Source organism: Prinia subflava, chromosome 14 (assembly GCF_021018805.1).
Source record: "Prinia subflava isolate CZ2003 ecotype Zambia chromosome 14, Cam_Psub_1.2, whole genome shotgun sequence".
In the NCBI taxonomy this organism is placed as follows: domain Eukaryota; kingdom Metazoa; phylum Chordata; class Aves; order Passeriformes; family Cisticolidae; genus Prinia; species Prinia subflava.
In genome coordinates, this window is record NC_086260.1 from 15,006,270 (window position 1) to 15,022,854 (window position 16,585).

The 16,585-nt window shown below is 45.6% G+C and overlaps 1 protein-coding gene across 8 annotated transcripts in view; it reads right to left on the reverse strand.

Annotated features, from left to right (window-relative positions):
- ATP2B2 (ATPase plasma membrane Ca2+ transporting 2) overlaps positions 1 to 16,169 on the reverse strand; it is a 412,644-nt gene extending 396,475 nt beyond the window's left edge. For 4 of the 8 annotated variants that reach the window (XM_063411251.1, XM_063411249.1, XM_063411250.1 and 1 more), the window contains exon 1: positions 16,043 to 16,155. The gene's annotated coding sequence lies outside the window, so the exon portion shown is untranslated. Of the gene's footprint in view, positions 1 to 16,042 lie in introns of all 8 variants that reach the window. The other 4 variants (XM_063411252.1, XM_063411253.1, XM_063411254.1 and 1 more) reach the window with 3 other exon arrangements.
- Positions 16,170 to 16,585: the final 416 nt, after the last annotated feature.

Here is a 16,585-nt window from a genome sequence, read left to right on the forward strand (position 1 = left end):
ACACACCCGGGGCACTGGACTCTGCTGTCTGCAGAGACCCTTGGCATGTTTGTAGCCCCAGAACACACAGGATCCATCCAGGCTGTGCTGAACAACAAGCTCAGGTGGGATCCCTGCCACTCTCCAGGCTGTCCAGAAAATAGACACCATAGGATAGCCTAACCTAACCTAAAATATCTCATTTTATACCCTTATTGTTCCCTAAAAAGTATTTTGCGTACAGAAAATGTTATTTTTAAAAGGTGAATCCTCTGAAAGTTTAAGCCTGCAATTAGAGTCACTGTTTGCAGGATTTATTCCAGCACCAGTTTCTGCTTGCCATAATCACACTGAAATTCCCTGTAACATAGCTGATAAGAATGTTTTAATTGTGGGGCTTCAATACTAAGTTTGAGATTATCTACCAGAACTTGGGATTTAATTTCTATAGAAAAGAGCTCTCTTTTTTCCTTTTTAAATACAGGAAAACGCTGAATGCCTCTGCTTGATTTCTGTAATCTGTTCTAATACAACTGCACCACAGAGCACACCAAGGATTCAACTCAATATGCAGTTCCTTCTTTTTCAGAAGCTACTTTTCTCAAGTTCACTAAATGATTCTGTGTCTGTAAACCTGTGCTGCACTTCCTGCCCCAGTGAGTTTGAATGCTGTTTTACACTCTCAATTGAACATTGAAAGGGCAGGGATACACACTGGGAATTTCATGCAGCTGTATGAATGCTGACTACTATAGCAGAGAGCTGGCTTCCCAAGCAGCCCCAAAATTATCTTGTAAAGACATTATTACCAAGAAATTGAAAAAAAAATCCTAATCTGGTCATTACTTATAGAAATGAGGAAGAAGGAGGAAAAATTGACGCTTTGTTTCCTTTTAAGTCAACGTCTGAGGCATTTCAAAATATTTTTCTACACAATTATAAAGGATTTTTTTTTTAAAGGAAAGTCAAAGAAAAAAAAGAAAAATGTGTTTTTGCAGTATTATCTGATTCCAGGAACTACAGCTTAACAGAAAACATTACATATGATGGAGATGATGCAAAGAAAGTCTTGTGCCAGAAACAGAAAATGAATCAATTTAGTAATTTGTGTGTGTCACCAGGGCCAAATGCTCATCTAAAAAAAGCACCTCTTTGGTGCCTCATTGGCTCCAGAGCTCCAGCACCATCCTCACTGAATCTGGTGTCTTCTAAGATCACATCTCCAGCCTGCTGCCTGCCTTGCTATTTATAGCTGGACAGGGTTTCACAAATATTTATAGAGAGGAAGTGCTTCACAGAAGTTCCTTGTAACTCCTACTTCAGCATACACAAAAAAAAGCTAAGAGTAAGACATTATTATGCATATTAATAAGCATCTTGGGAAGTATATATTTAATGTATGAAGTATTTAAATATGTTGTGACCTTATAATGATCTCACACAACTATTCATGTAAATAACAAATGTTATTTATATGAATAGCTATTTAACAACAGTGTTGTGTTATTTCTATGAATCCAGCAAAGATTACCACAGCTGGACTAATCTGTGAAGAACTTCAATTCCTACCAACCCTGGTGGTGCTAAAAAAGCATCCTGGAGTAACAAAATGGAAAAAAAAAATATTAAAGAGAGAGAGAAAAGCCCAACTTGGAAATATGTTGAGTTTCTCAGACCGAGGCTATTTTGAGCGCTGTCACTGCACCTTCAACATCCACGATGCTGCTGGGTGAGGATGAGAAAAGTGAATCCAAAAGCTGCCACCAATCCCACCCTCCTAAAGCACACAGGAGCTGGAAGGTGAATGTGGCCGAAGAAAATCAGGAAGGATTGGAAATGAGCAGATAAATTGCTCTGAGCTGACAGATACATTTTCCTCCCTCAGAACTCTCTTTCCCTCCTATCCCTATGCACAGCCCTGTGTGTGCATTTCCATATTCCCTTCTAGGGAATTCTTCTTCTGGGCCAGAAAGGGAGGATGTGGGGAAAAGCCACGGCCCTGGATTTGGGGGAGGGGGAGGACTCCCAGCCAAGCTTCCAGGTCATCACTGCCTTGCAAGTTGGTTACTCAATTCACCACTAATCTGCTGCACAATGCAATTTGATTTCAATTTCCCAAGGAGCTCGAGGAAGGGAGAGGGGAGAACGTATCCAGCTGATGAAGCCCTGCTTAGGTTAAAGTCTGCTGAAAGCTCTCTGCAGAAAAAGTGCATAGAAGGCACTGCAAAGGAGTTAATGGCTGGTCATGTTTCCCCCATGCTTTTTCCTTTATTAAACATTTTTGTTAACTAAATAAGCATCACCATTTTGTTCAACTTTGTTCTCAATACCCCCTAACACATACAAAATTCTGTCTTACAAAAATGGGAGGTTTTTTCCCATAAGGAGCAGAAGGCAATTCCATTTCTTGGATAATTTTTCTTGATAAAAATTATAAATTATTTTTGTATTGAAAATTAGTAATGGTACTTTATATATAGCTTAAAATATTTTCCCTTCTCCCGGAGGCAAGACTTAAAGGCCTCTGGCACCACCACTGACCAAATAATGAAAGAATTTATTTGCCATGCAGCTTTAACAAAACAGCTCTGGAACATTTAATTAAAAACGCTGCAGTTCTTTTCAGCAAAGAGGAAGCCTGACAGAGAGTTATGCCTTGCAGGACTCCTTTGCTTCATTGCATGCACATTTCTACATCAGACCATCCAAGACTTCATCAGTTTATTTCCATTCTAATCCCTCATTTCCCTGGCAATATCCTATTGGAAGTCACTCTCTGTGCATATTTCACGAAGACCAGCTCATTAGTTTCTTGTCCACCAACCTGCTTAATTACATCCCGTAGTGAAACTCCATTAATTTTAACAGAAGTTATGTGTCATTCTACAGCCTGATGTTGGTGTTTTGATCCCGTTTCTAGCAGACTTTTTGATCCTTGGTGCAGAAGGTGCCACTCACGAGGCTCACGAGGATGAAGCCCATTTTGTGTAACTCAAAAAGTGCAGCCCGTGGAGTCAGAGCCCATCCTGAGCCTGGCCAGGGTCTGACTGCTGACCTTTCAATCAGCTCAGCACGGCCCTTCCTCAAAGCTCTGTCTGCTCTAATCACACAGAACCTAAAGCAACAAGGGACTCTCACTCAAATATTTACAGAGGGGTGTTTCTAATTATACAATTGAAAAATTTCAACTATTACACTGGGGAGATTTACATGAGCTTATTATGACTTTATAGACTTAATCTGGTTTAAATTATGAAAGCCTTTTATAACTTCCTACATAAGGATCCAGATTAGAATTTCTTTAATCAGCTCAAATGTATAACATTTGAATTAACCATTCTTAAAGTGTGCTTTTCCTGGTAGAGAATTAAAGCACCCCCACAAAACAGGTACACAGATTTGCTCAACAGAGGAACAGTGAAGGGAACAAAGCCCCAGCACTGTGACTGACAGACAATGAGCACCAGGTATGACTTGGGCTCTACAGACTTCTTTTTAAACAGCCACAATTCTGCAAAGAATATTTTTGAAAGTGGTCTTCTATATCCCCTTGACACATATATGTGTGTTTGTAGATAAATATATATATATCTCCACTAAATCATCATGGTAACTCTGCTTCAGAATAATTTTTGGTCCAACCTTTGCTTTATCAAAAGTCCAACCACTCATTAGTTCAAGCAGGTTTCCATTGGAAAGAAAATCTTTAAGAATTATCCCAGCTGTGAAGGTGGCTGATAACCAATATTCTGAAATGCATTTGGGGAATCTCGGCCTGATTAACTGTGAATGATCTGAGATGTGAGAGCTGTGCTGTCAGTCAGAGCAGGGACTCAGGGCACGTTTCTCCAAAGCCAATCTGTGCCTCAGAATCCCTGTTGAGGGACTGACACACTGAAGTTTCTATCTCAGTGGAAAGATAAGTTTTACAACCTTCATATTCCTACAAATGAAAAAAAATATTCTGTTTGGCTGTATATGCCCTTGCTGTAAAAAAGCAGAATATATTGTATTTTCGTTATTTTCGCCTGATTGAGACACAGATTTTAATTCCCACTTTCTGATGGATCCAGCCAGCCACAGCAACCACTACGGAATTTATGTGGAGCCTTTCCAGAGATAAGATGACTAAAACCAGCTCTCAATAGTCAGGATCCCTGTAGAATAGTTGTATAGTAGTGGGCAATACTTGAAAAAACTGAAATGGTAAACTAGGTTTCATTAAAGGGAAATAGATGGTATTTTCTGAGAAATTAGGCCTTTGTAAGAGATCTTATGTAGATAACTCTAAAAGTGAGAGCCAAATGGCTTTTAGATGTACTTGAGGGTGTTAACTGAGACACCAGGATGGAGAAGCCCATGCTCTGAATTCCTGGGTGTAGATGCCTCACTGGTATCAGGAGGAAAACCCTCACTGTGCTAGAGTTACAGAGAAAATGGAAATTCACAGGTCCTAGTATCACAAAATCAGCAATTATCGTTAAACCTGATCAATTAACAAACAGCAAGAACACAATTGCTGGAATATCAGCACACAATCACTCTGCAATACTTTCATGTCCAGCAGTTCTCCAAGTTAATTGGTCAGTGCACGGTGTCAGAAATTTCCTGTAAAAGAAAATGCCCCACAAAGGCTCCCAGCACACGGGGGGGCTGTGGAGGACACCACCCCTCTCTGGGGTCTGTCAGAAATTTCCTGTAAAAGAAAATTCCCCACAAAGGCTCCCAGCACACCGTGGGGGCTGTGGAGGACACAGCCCCTCTCTGGGGTCTGTCAGAAATTTCCTGTAAAAGAAAATGCCCCACCAAGGCTCCCAGCACACCTCTCTGGGGTCTGTCCTGTCCACACAGCCTCTAATTCCACCCAGCACTCAGGCCTGGTGTTTAATGCCTTGTTCCAGCAGAATTCAAGTGCACATGTAAGTGCTTTGTTGAACAAGGAGGGATTTAGGCATATGCTTAAGTACTTGACTGAGCTGGGACCAGGTTCCTATTTATAGCAACCTTTTTGTTCCGGTTTTATTGTTCAACACTTAAAGTCATGCTATGGCTTTTCCTTCTGTGTACCCTCCCCGCACACAGCAAACCTTTCAGTGCTGCAACCTTCTTCCAGGAGCCACAGGTTTAAAAGCAGAATGGATATTACAAGCTCCTCCAATTACATAAAATTTTTTTACTCATATTGACACAGAAATATGAAAAAAAAATAGGCTGAATGGTAGGAAAGTCATGAAGCCAAAAGTTGTACGTAATAACAGGATGAAAAATCCCTCCCCACCCCCAGCACTGAAGCACCCACAGAGGAACCAAACACTAATGTGTGCACCCAGAAGTGCTCATTCCAACTTCCCCAAGTGTCCCCTGCTGTGCAACCCTCCGTTCCACGGAGAAATTCAGGCAGAGGCACGTCTGAGGCACGATTTTATTGAACTCGAAAAGCCCTCAGTGCTGAACACCCCTCGCTGCTGCAGAGGCAGGCTGCAAACAGGCGCTGAGTGGTGTTGTGAGCAGACAAAAACACTTCCAAATGACTTCCAGTTCAACACCAGCACCTCTGTGCTTGCACAGAGAAAAATATATCTCTCTACTGCAGAGGCATCTGGACCTATCAGCTCATCTTTCAGAGTTCATGAATATGTTTTCACCGAGCCTTGTTTTGATTAATTAATGTCTTCTCAGAGATACTGGTATAATAACAAAAAATCCACATCTCCCCAGAAATCTCACAATATCCCATCTGCCTTTTAAAAAATCCTGTTGTTGTTGTTTTACAGGTCTTATGTTCCCCATAAACACGCGCACGGCTCTCCTGTTTTCTGCGTTTGTGCACAGATTACCCAAGGACAGCGCAGCGCCTCGGGATGCTCGGAACCCCGGCTGGAGAGAGCCGGCGGCTCCGGCTGCCATCCCTCGGTGAGAGCAGCCGGGAACGCTCCCGTCCGGAGCGGCAGCAGATGTGCAGGAACGGGAAGGGTTCACAGGGAAAGGATCCGTGCTGGTGTCCGTTCAGAACGGAGGGAGAGAGGAGGCGCACGGGGAGGGACGGAGAGGGAGCGGTGCGAGGCAGCGGCGGGGCCGGGGGCGGCAGGGAGGGGATCCAGGGAGAGAAGGGGGATCCGGGGAGAGAAGGGGGATCCAGGGAGGGGAAGGGGATCCGGAGAGAGCAGGGATGCAGGGAGAGGAGGGGATCCGGAGAGAGGAGGGAGATCCGGGAAGGGCAGGGGGATGCAGGGAGGGCAGGGGGATCCGGGGAGGGGAGGGGGATCCAGGGAGAGAAGGGGGATCCAGGGAGAGAAGGGGGATCCAGGGAGAGAAGGGGGATCCAGGGAGGGCAGGGGGATCCGGGGAGGGCAGGGGGATGCAGGGGGCTGCAGAGAGGGCAGGGGGCTGCAGGGATTGCAGGGATTGCAGAGGAGGGGGCTGCAGGGATTGCAGGGAGAGGAGGGGGCTGCAGGGATTGCAGGGATTGCAGGGAGAGGAGGGGGCTGCAGGGATTGCAGGGAGAGGAGGGGGCTGCAGGGATTGCAGGGATTGCAGGGAGAGGAGGGGGCTGCAGGGATTGCAGGGATTGCAGGGAGAGGAGGGGGCTGCAGGGATTGCAGGGAGAGGAGGGGGCTGCAGGGATTGCAGGGAGAGGAGGGGGCTGCAGGGCCAGCGGTGCAGAGCCCGTGCTGCACAGCAGGAACAGCCGCTTCCCGCTTCCCAAGGAAATCCAGCATGGAGCTCTGCCTGTGGAAACCTTCCAGAGAGAAACTCGCTTTGCCTGATTCCTGCTGTGCTCAGGGGGACAGGATCTTGTACACCCCTGTAAATACTCGCACGTGAACAGCAACAGAGACAGATCCAGCATCCACATCTCCTGTAATTCGTGACTCTCAGCTCTGACTGCTAAGAAGCACTGAAAGGGGCAAAATCATCCCTCAAAAGCACATTATTCCATCAGAGTGCCCAATAACCCAAAGCCACTAAAATCAGAGAGAAGCCTTTCACCATTTTCAGGAGGTCGTGAGTCGGGCTGCAATAACCTTCAGCTGAATTATTAATGGTAACTTGTGAGCCATTATTGTGGAAAGATCTCTATTAGTCACCAATTTACAACATTATTTTCAAAAACATCCAACTTAGGGATGCACAAATCCCACTGACGAGCCAACAGGACTTGAAATTCCATTTGGCTTCCATTCCTCTCCTTTTTAAAACTCCTGCCCTTAATACATTAAACCTTCCTACTGCATTATCTACAATTTATTTGACAATCAGGCCAGAAATGTTGCTTGACAAGAGCACAAGCCTTGGTGCTAAGTCTACAGGTTCTCTCCCTAGGGCCAGATGAAATTTTAACTATGGGGCATTCAATTCTAGGCAGGTCCTTCTACCTGACATGCAAAGGTTCTCAGAAAGGTGTCCACAAGAAGAACAGCAAAACACCTGATATTTTCATGTGCAGAAGAGACACGGCTGGTTGTGTATGTGTAGAACACACCACACTTCACTTCTACATAAGGAAATGGCTTTATTGCTCTTCTTGAATAACATTACAAATATCTTGCACACACATACAGAGCTTTGTGCTTCCAGCAGCGTTTTCTATCCAAAATTCCCAGCAGCTCTACAAGCAGTGATTAATTAACCCTTGAAACAGGCAGGCTACGTGCACACTGTAACAGCTGAATTATAAATCCGAAGCAGAGCCCACAAGGACGAGCCAATGTGTGTGAAGGCACAAAATGTCCCCTAACAAAGCAGGTGACAACACAATTTGTTCCCCCATCCCACGGCACTGCCCTCACATACCTGCATTTTTTCAGTCTTTCCTTGAGGAGGACACAGGGGATATCACCAAGCTGGAGCTGTGCTAACAGGATCAAGGTATGAGCATTACTGAAGCTGTAACTGTATTTTATTCTGATTAATGGAAAGCTTTGGCTGGGATCTTAAGGGCAGCAATACATTTCAAGTAAGCATCAGCACAAGTCAAGGGAACTCACCAGGAACACGCTGAAAGGAAGGTGTGAAGGAAGCACAAAAAAGAAGTGGAATTCAGGGCAGCAACTTCGGCAAACTCAGTCAAATTATTTGTAATATCTCTTAAAGAGAGAACCAAGGAACTCAGAAAAACTGACAATCACCAATGAAGAGTGTCTAAAATGGTACAAGAGATTATCTCAGTGCAGGGGGAATGTAGGAAACACTGGAAGAGACTGTTACACCCAGAATCTTCAAAGGCTTTGACTATCAGAAGAGATTGTACAAAAGGTGAAACAAGAACATTTAACAAAGAACAAGAATTAGAATGGCACAAATGGCTCCGTTCTGATCCAGATGAGCCAACACACAAAAGGATCAACACCTAATGAGGGACATAAAAAGGCAATAGGAAAAGGATCTATAAATACAACAGAAGTAAGTGGGAGAAAAAGATAAGCAGACGTTCTAGTATTTAATGGGAAAGGAGAGAAAATAACAGATGGCAAAGAGAAAGCTGAAGCATTCAGGACTTTCTTCACATTCTTTTATGTCTCCATCTAAAGGGTAATGAAAAGCAAAAATGTTTCTAAAGTGATTTTCACGGGGAAGACGGGACTAGAGGCCTGAAGAAAAGAAAGAAAAGGCTAAAAATATCAAAAGAAGCCAGACACACTCAGCCTGCTGGAGAATGCTGAAGTTCACCGCAGAGTGCTTAAGGAATTACCTAAAGCCATCCCCAAACATTAGCTATTATATTCAATAATGCACAAAGGGGAGGGTAGAGTTCCCAAAGGACAGCGGAGAGGCACAGCCAGCGTGCAGCTTCAAAAGGAGAAGTAAGGCTGAACTGAGGAAAGTGCAAACCCAACCAAGCTCCCTTTTATACCACAGAGGACACTGAAACAAGTTAAATCACCCCGTAAGTACCTCAAGGATTAAGTGCCTGAAAATAATCAGAATGTCAAAGCAGTGAAATTTCCTTTTTGATATGGTAACTGGGCACTACAGAAGGAAACCCCAGTAACAGGCAGTGTAGACTGGCTACATAAGGCTTTCTGTAATTGGCCAACGTGATATTTTCATGGGTGGAAGGCCTGATATGAAATTGCCATTTAGGAGGTATGGTTTATTTTAAAAAAAATCAAAACCCAACCAATCACCCAAATTAAAAGTGATTACCAAAACTCACTGTCAAAGGAATGCATCTCACAAGTCGCTGTACACATTAGAAAATGCCAGGAGAGCAAAATGTTTGTGAATAAACAGGTAGGGTTCATATCACCACAAGCAAACAAGATCAAAATTCAAAATAACATAAAGCATTGAAGAACATGTGGAAAAGTGAAGTGCAGGCAGAACAAATCTAGACATCAAGAAAAACACTACACAGAGATCAGCTGAGTTCCCTTGGAAGGGATCTAAAAGGCACCGCTGACTGTAAGTAAAAAACAGTATAATGGTGTTTTTTAAAAGGCATCTTTCAGGCCAGGATGTCTAACAGGACTGCCACTCAGACAGTAACCTTTCCATTTTTCTCCACTGCCCAGAAACTTGCAGAGCATGAGCGGAAAAATAAAAAAATCACAAGAAATTTCACAGTAAATGCAACTCTGTCTTGTCATCCTATTTAGCTGGGGAGCAATAAATGTCAGCAGTGCCAAGGGGAAATATGAGGGGAGCACTGCTGGGTCACACAAAAAGCAGTGTAATCGTGTATCTGTGGAGGGAACACACCCATTAACACCAACCTTCACAGGCCATAATGGCATTTTCCTGTTCCTACTGCTCCCGAATTCTTCAGCACTTGACACAGAACCACCAGGGCTACTGTATATAACACATTAATTTTTCAGAGTATTTAACCTTTCAGGAAGAATCATTCTACATCTTCCAGATTGGTTCTTGTGGCATTTTCAAGCTTAACTAAAAAATGGGCCTAGTTTCTGTCAGGGCTTTTGGACACTTTCTGTAATTAAGAAAAACCCAGTGATGTGGAACAGATCTCTTCCAGGTAAAAATTTGACATTTTGTCTTCATGTAATTACTTTCTACTGTTTATAGGCCAAAACTCATGCAGGCCTTCTATTTTTACTTTGCATAAACTGATTTAAAGCTTGTAAAATACTTCACACATTGGAAAAATGCTGGTGAACATGCAGACTTTGTAGATTAAAGCAATGCATTAACACTGCATTTGAACCTAAGACCACAAGTTCAATGCAGCAAAGCACTTGTAAATACACCCAATAATGCCACCAACTAGTTTTAAATAATGAAATTTCATCTCAAAAGTTCCATTTTTCTTTTCCTGTGACTGTAGGCCAGCACCCAAAAATGCACATATCCATTTCCTCAGATGGCAAAAAATGTAAATCTTCATTCTTCTAGAGTAATTACCTTAAGCTTCAGCAATTGCAAAGAAATCTGATGATGGCAAAGAATATTTTTCTGCTTGATTATCATAATTCTCCTCATTCATGCTTCAGCTCTAAAATATTCTGAAATGTCTATTGGAATACTTTCTAGGAACCCACCAACCTATTGGAATTTTTCAGTATGGGTTACAGAGAACATTCCCTGGAAACAAAATTCCTATTATTTCAATCCTCTTAAACAGTATTAACCTCTTTAAATAATAACAACACTACAAAAAGCTTTAAAATACTGAGAAATTACCTGAGTCACAAAAAATATGGAATGCTGGATCATCTAAAATATGGCCCTATTTTGCCTGCAGTGCTGAATGCAGTCACACCTTCCAGGATGGAAGATTTCCCATCAGTGGGAATAACTTCCCCTAATGAATTCAGTAAGCAGGACAGAATATATAGGATCAGCAAATACTTTCAAGGTGACTTTTTCTGCACAGGAAAGCTATCCAGAGGCTTGGAATCTCCTGCTCATAATGAGATAAGAAAAGGAATGTGCTGGGCATTTGGCTTAGTGATAAACATCAAGAGAAATCCTGTTCACCAGAAAACTCCTGAATCCTAAAGGGTTTCATGAAGAGATGCATCTGGAGTGGACAGCAGCTGCAATATCTTTGAGCAATCTTCATCCCTGATGGATGACTTCAGAGCAGGCACAATTCTCATAAGTTCAATACACGTTATTTGAGCCTTGTTAATAAATAAATCAGGCTAAAGACAATTCCCCAAACACTGTGGAATTAATGATTTATCTATCTCAGAAATAGAAACGCTCAACAGAGACAGCTGCTTTATTCTGGCTTCATAATGCACAAAAGGTTTTCAAAACTTGAAATGTGCATCCAAGGTCACTCTGCTGTGGAGTGTGAGAGGGAAATGTGATTCAGTCCTGCAGCTCCAGATCCCATCCCTTCAACAATTCACATCAATCCTTGACGAATGTGCAAGCCCCTGTGACAGTTTCTGTGTTTACATACAATATTGTGTTTACACAATCCCACTGCTACACGCAGGCACCTCTGGCTGTGAAAAACCCCACTGCTGTGATTTTTAAAGGCATTCCACCACGCAGGGGATAAACCCACTGTGCCAACAGAGGCTCCTGCATGGTGGCAACTGGACAACCCCACACACAGCCCTGCTGCTGCTGCTCTCCCATGGAGGTTCAGCTCTTGCACCTTCCCAAGCCTTTGGCACTCCAAACGTGGCAACCTCGGGAAGCTGAGCAGTTCCTGGGATGTGAATAGGAACAGGAGTGATGGAGGGACTGTAAAACCTGCCAGCACTGCGAGCCTTTGGATCAGAGAGAGAGAGGCTGGGAGCAGAGAAAAGCATCCACATGAGAATTGCTCTTGAGGCTCTGAGGGCAGACCTGAGCAGGCTCTTCAGAAAAGCCTTTTCTGCACAATTAAAGGTGTGCAATGAACACGTTTCCTATTGCACTAATTAAAGATGTAGCAACCTCTGCCTCCTAGAAATATTTAAAGCTTTTTTGGTTTACATTGCAGCGTGCGGAGGGCGTCCCTGCAGCACACCAGTTATTTTATTTAGATGTTACAAAACGTTCAGGAATTCTGAGTACAACTTTCAAAATAGGTGAAAACATGGCCTTTTACATAGTGACCCTCAGACACAAGCCCATGGAGATGGATGTGGGGTCATCAGCAATATGGCAGTTACATATCCCTCAGGAAATGCTGTCTTAGACCACAGAGATGTGAAAAATTGGTCACACCCAGAAAATGCAAGTCTGAAATATTTCACTACCAAATGACTCCATTTATGAAGGTGAAACTTTTTTCAAAGTAGGCTTGGCAATAAAGAAGCTGTTCTGATTTAACTGATAATTCTGTAGCATGAAGATACTGGGACCAACCTGGATCTCAGCCACTGTGACACTCATTGCTGTCACCTCTGTCATCCTGTTACACGCAAATATTTCTTGTTCATTCTTGCTTTTCCTTTCTCAAATATTTTATATTTTTCTTTTCAGATCATTAAAACTATTTATCCTTTTGCATTTGCCACTTCTATTCATAAAATAATCTGCATTTCTATTTATCTTACTTTTTACAAATTTTTTCTTTCGAAGGACCACTAAAGTTCCACTCTGAACTTTGCAAAGTGCAGCCATGTACTGCACAGTGTACATTAAATGTAAAGCTGTTTGGAAACAGAGTTCTTATGTCTGACACACACATTCCAAGGATAAGCTTCACCAGAAGTTTGAACTTTGTTCAGATGTTTGTTTTAAAAGATTTCAGCAGCCACACAATTTTGTTTAAATGTAAACATTCACTCTGTTCCCAATTATCTCCTCTGCTCTCATCTCCCATCAGACTGCCACTAAAACAATCACTTATCTCTTGTACAATTATTCTGCTTTTTCCTCACAGCCAATGCAGATGACGTTTTCCCAACTGCAGCCCTGAACCTATTCTTAAGCTACAGTGCATGTTTTAGGGTGTTTTGAGTATCAGAATTTTCTTTTTAACCTCATTTGCTGTACTTCAAGCTGCCTACAATAATTAGAATATGCAGGTTTTGTTGATGCAGATAAGCTCCAAGCACTTAGAGGATTATCAATATTCAGACAAACAGTCCAACCTTCAGTCACATCACTGAAGCTTCTATCACTGAAGTGATGAATGACCTGAGGTGTTTTATTCTCGGATAACCAAGGATAAGGAGCCAGACAAATGCACTCAGCCAGCTCCAAAAAGGCAGCAAACACTGTCAGAGATTCCCTGTGGTGCCTGGCACATGACATGGGACGCAGTGGAGACTCACAGCCCTCTGAAAGGACAGGAGAGGAACCCTGAGGCATCTCCAATAACACCAAAAACCCTTTCGGGGAAACCAAACCAAACCCCTGTGTAGGAAAAGGGAATACAGGTGACCTCATCCGTGTTAATTACCCAATACAGCCCTGATGAGTAACAGCCATATCCAACAAGGATGAGTGAGATAAAAGAGGAGTTAGCTGGTGAGGAGAGGATCACCATGGAGGAGGAACCTCGAGGAGCACGAAGGAGAGGAGCTTGAAGCAGGAGGCCGGGGAGAGAGAATCACTGCAGTGAGGTCAGGCTGGGTCTGCAGTCAGAGCCTGCTGTTGGAAGCTGCAGTCACAGCCAGGCTGGGTAAAAGCTGCACTCACAGCCTGCACACCGATCCCTGCAGTCACAGTCTGGCTGGGTAGAAGCTGCAGTCAGAACTTGCACACTGATCCCTGCAGTCACAGCCAGGCTGGGTAAAAGCTGCAGCCACAGCCTGCACATCAATCCCTGCAGTCACAGTCTGGCTGGGTAAAAGCTGCAGTCAGAACTTGCACACTGATCCCTGCAGTCACAGCCTGCACACCAATCCCTGCACTCACAGTCTGACTGGGTAAAAGCTGCACTCACAGCCTGCACACCAATCCCTGCAGTCAGACCCTGCACACTGATCCCTGCAGTCAGAGTTCAGCAGGGAATACCCAGCAGTCAGAAGCTGCAAGGAAAACCCACAGCAGGAGTTTGCTGCAGCCAGAGTCAGTGAATGGCTGGAGTTAAGATGACTAAGCCCTGAAGAGGAATAAACCAGGACCCTTTTCATGCTGTGTTTAACAAGAAGTCTGTGCCTCAACTCATTTTTACCCTCTAATAAGAGTGTTGCTGCAACACCCACTGGCTCTCATAGTGCTCCATTCAGTCTCCACCCTGCACTCCTCCAAACCAAATCCATTGAGGTGACAGCATCACAGGACACCATATATATATATATATAAACATCCCTGTTATCTCCCCATGGAGCTTGTCAAAACCAATAAAAATGTGCTCAGCATAATCAGGAAATAGACAATTGAATGGTTAAAAGATATGGTTGGGATGGAGAGATGTGCCAGACATTTGGATCAATATCACATTCAATAGCCTGGATAATCAAGAGGTTGTGGTCCTGGATTTACAGCATGTGAGCAAAGGACAGTGCTGGTAATGGTATCAAATAGGAATTCAAGGTAACAGAATACTCTGCATTCATCCCATTAAGTGTTAAAGTGACTGTGTTAATATTGACACTAAACTGAACATTTTTAATTTAATCCATATTCGTTTCCTTTAGGAAGAGCTTGCAGCAATGTTCACTTTGAAAATGGAGCTTAGCCTCGGATGATGAAGTCATTGCAGAGAATCCTGAGCTGGTTTCTTAGCAAGACATCACAGACAAACCACTTCACAGAAAAATGGTGAAAACGCTGAATCCTGTTTGAGTCAGCACATGAGAATTAGTCACGTGTAGGTGAGGGGACAGGATCAGGAACAAAGTGAGAACATGTCAGTGTGCATGCAGACCCACTCAAAGGACTGCTTACGTAACCCGGGCTCGCAGTATCTACCAGCCACACACAGTATTCCTTAAAAGATTCCCTTTTACTGTTTGGGAGTTGAGTTACAACACTATCAACTTTCACACTGTTTAAAAACTTACATTTTAGCTTATTTTGGGACCAGTTAAGGTCCTACTCCACACCATTGCTTTCAGCTTGCCTGTCTTCCCAGCACCTTATCTTGGTACCCATGCTTCTCAAATAGCACTTTACTACAAAATACACTTTAATTAAAAAGAAAGTATTAGCGTAGAATCAGGTTGGTGTAACGTGATAAAACTGCACAGTAAGATGGGAAAAAAAAAAAAAAAAAAAAAGACCACGGGCAAAAAGAAACAGCAAGAAATACACAGAAAGAAGTAAACTTTGGGACAGTTTAATTCAGCAAACGAGAGGTTTTCTCCACCTACAATACAGGAGGCCTTTCAAAGATACAGAACGGAAGACAGTGCCCTTCCTTTCACGTTTCCAGTACAGTCTCCAAATGAAGATTTTAGGAGAAGAGCCCGTTATGTTCAGTGAGGGTAGGAAAGCACATCTTGACGACATCCATGCCAAGGCGGTGGCGGCCGGGACTACAGCGGCCACCTCAGCCGGCATCCAGGGCACCTGGGCGGGCTGGTGCACTGCGCGACCCGGGCAAAGTTACCTCCCGCCGCATTCTCCTCGAGCTCTGAGGCGCTCGGAACGCTCCGCTGGAGTACTGCGAGGCTTTGGAAACTACTGCTTGTAGAACATTTCAATCCCCCCGCGGAAAAGAAGGGGAAAAACGAGCCCCAACCCGGCCGCAGCGGAGCTCAGCGGCACCGCAGGAGCGCCGGGGACGCGGCGGGGACGGCGCTCCCGGGAGGGCTTTTCCTCCCATCCATCGCCCCGCCGAGGGCGCAGGGCTGCGGGCAACAACCTCCTAATGACTCTCCCGAATTAATATTTGCAGGAGGAGCGGCACCTCCCGGAACCCGGCGCGGCCCCGGGGCCGCCGGGGCTCCCGCAGCGGGGACCGCGGAGCCTCGGGCGGGCAGCGCGGGGCCACCGCCGCCTCCCGCCCCGCTCCAGTCTCTGAGAGCCCCCCGGGCCGGAGCCGGGCTGCGATCAGAGGCTTCCGCAGCAGCGCAGCCGCCGCTCCCGCCCGCCCCGCGGAGCCGCCTCCATCCCCGGCCCGAGCGCATCCCCCGCCCGCATCCCGCTGGCCCCGGCACCGCGCCGGGATGGGCTCGGCCCCGGCGGCGCCCCCGCCCCCGCCGCCCCCCTCAAGGTCACCGCGGCGCGGGGCAGCCCCGGGGGTCGCCGCCGCTCCTACCTGAGCCGGAGAGCGGAGCGGAGCCGCCGGGGCGCGGAGCCGCCGCTGTCCCCTCACGGCGGCAGCGCCCGGGGACTCGGGCCGCGCACGGCGCCTCCTCCTGCGCCGGGGCCGCTGCGCTGCGCTGGGAGGCGGCGGCTCCGGCAGACTTAGCGGGGAAGCCCTGAGGGGGGGCGGGCAGCGCCTCTCCCCACCCCGCGAGGTGCCGGAGCCGAGCCGAGCCTCCCCGGGCGGGGCTGGGGCTCCCCTCAGCGGGGAGAGGCTGCGCCGCGCCCCGCTCTGCTCCGCGGGCCCCTCGGGGCTCCTCGGGGCTCCTCAGGGCTCCTCAGGTGCGCGGCCGTGCCCGAAGCGCGCAGGTGAGGGCGGCTCTGGGGCGCCTCGGCCGCGTCTGTTCAGCACCGAGCGCTGAACATCACCGCCTTCCCTTTGCCCAGTTCTGTGCCAGAACCCTGCAAAAATCTCAAGGGGAACGCCTGACGCGTGTTCTGAGAGATGGAGGGTCCCGCCCTGGGACACAGCACCTGGGGAAGTAAAAAAAAGGGA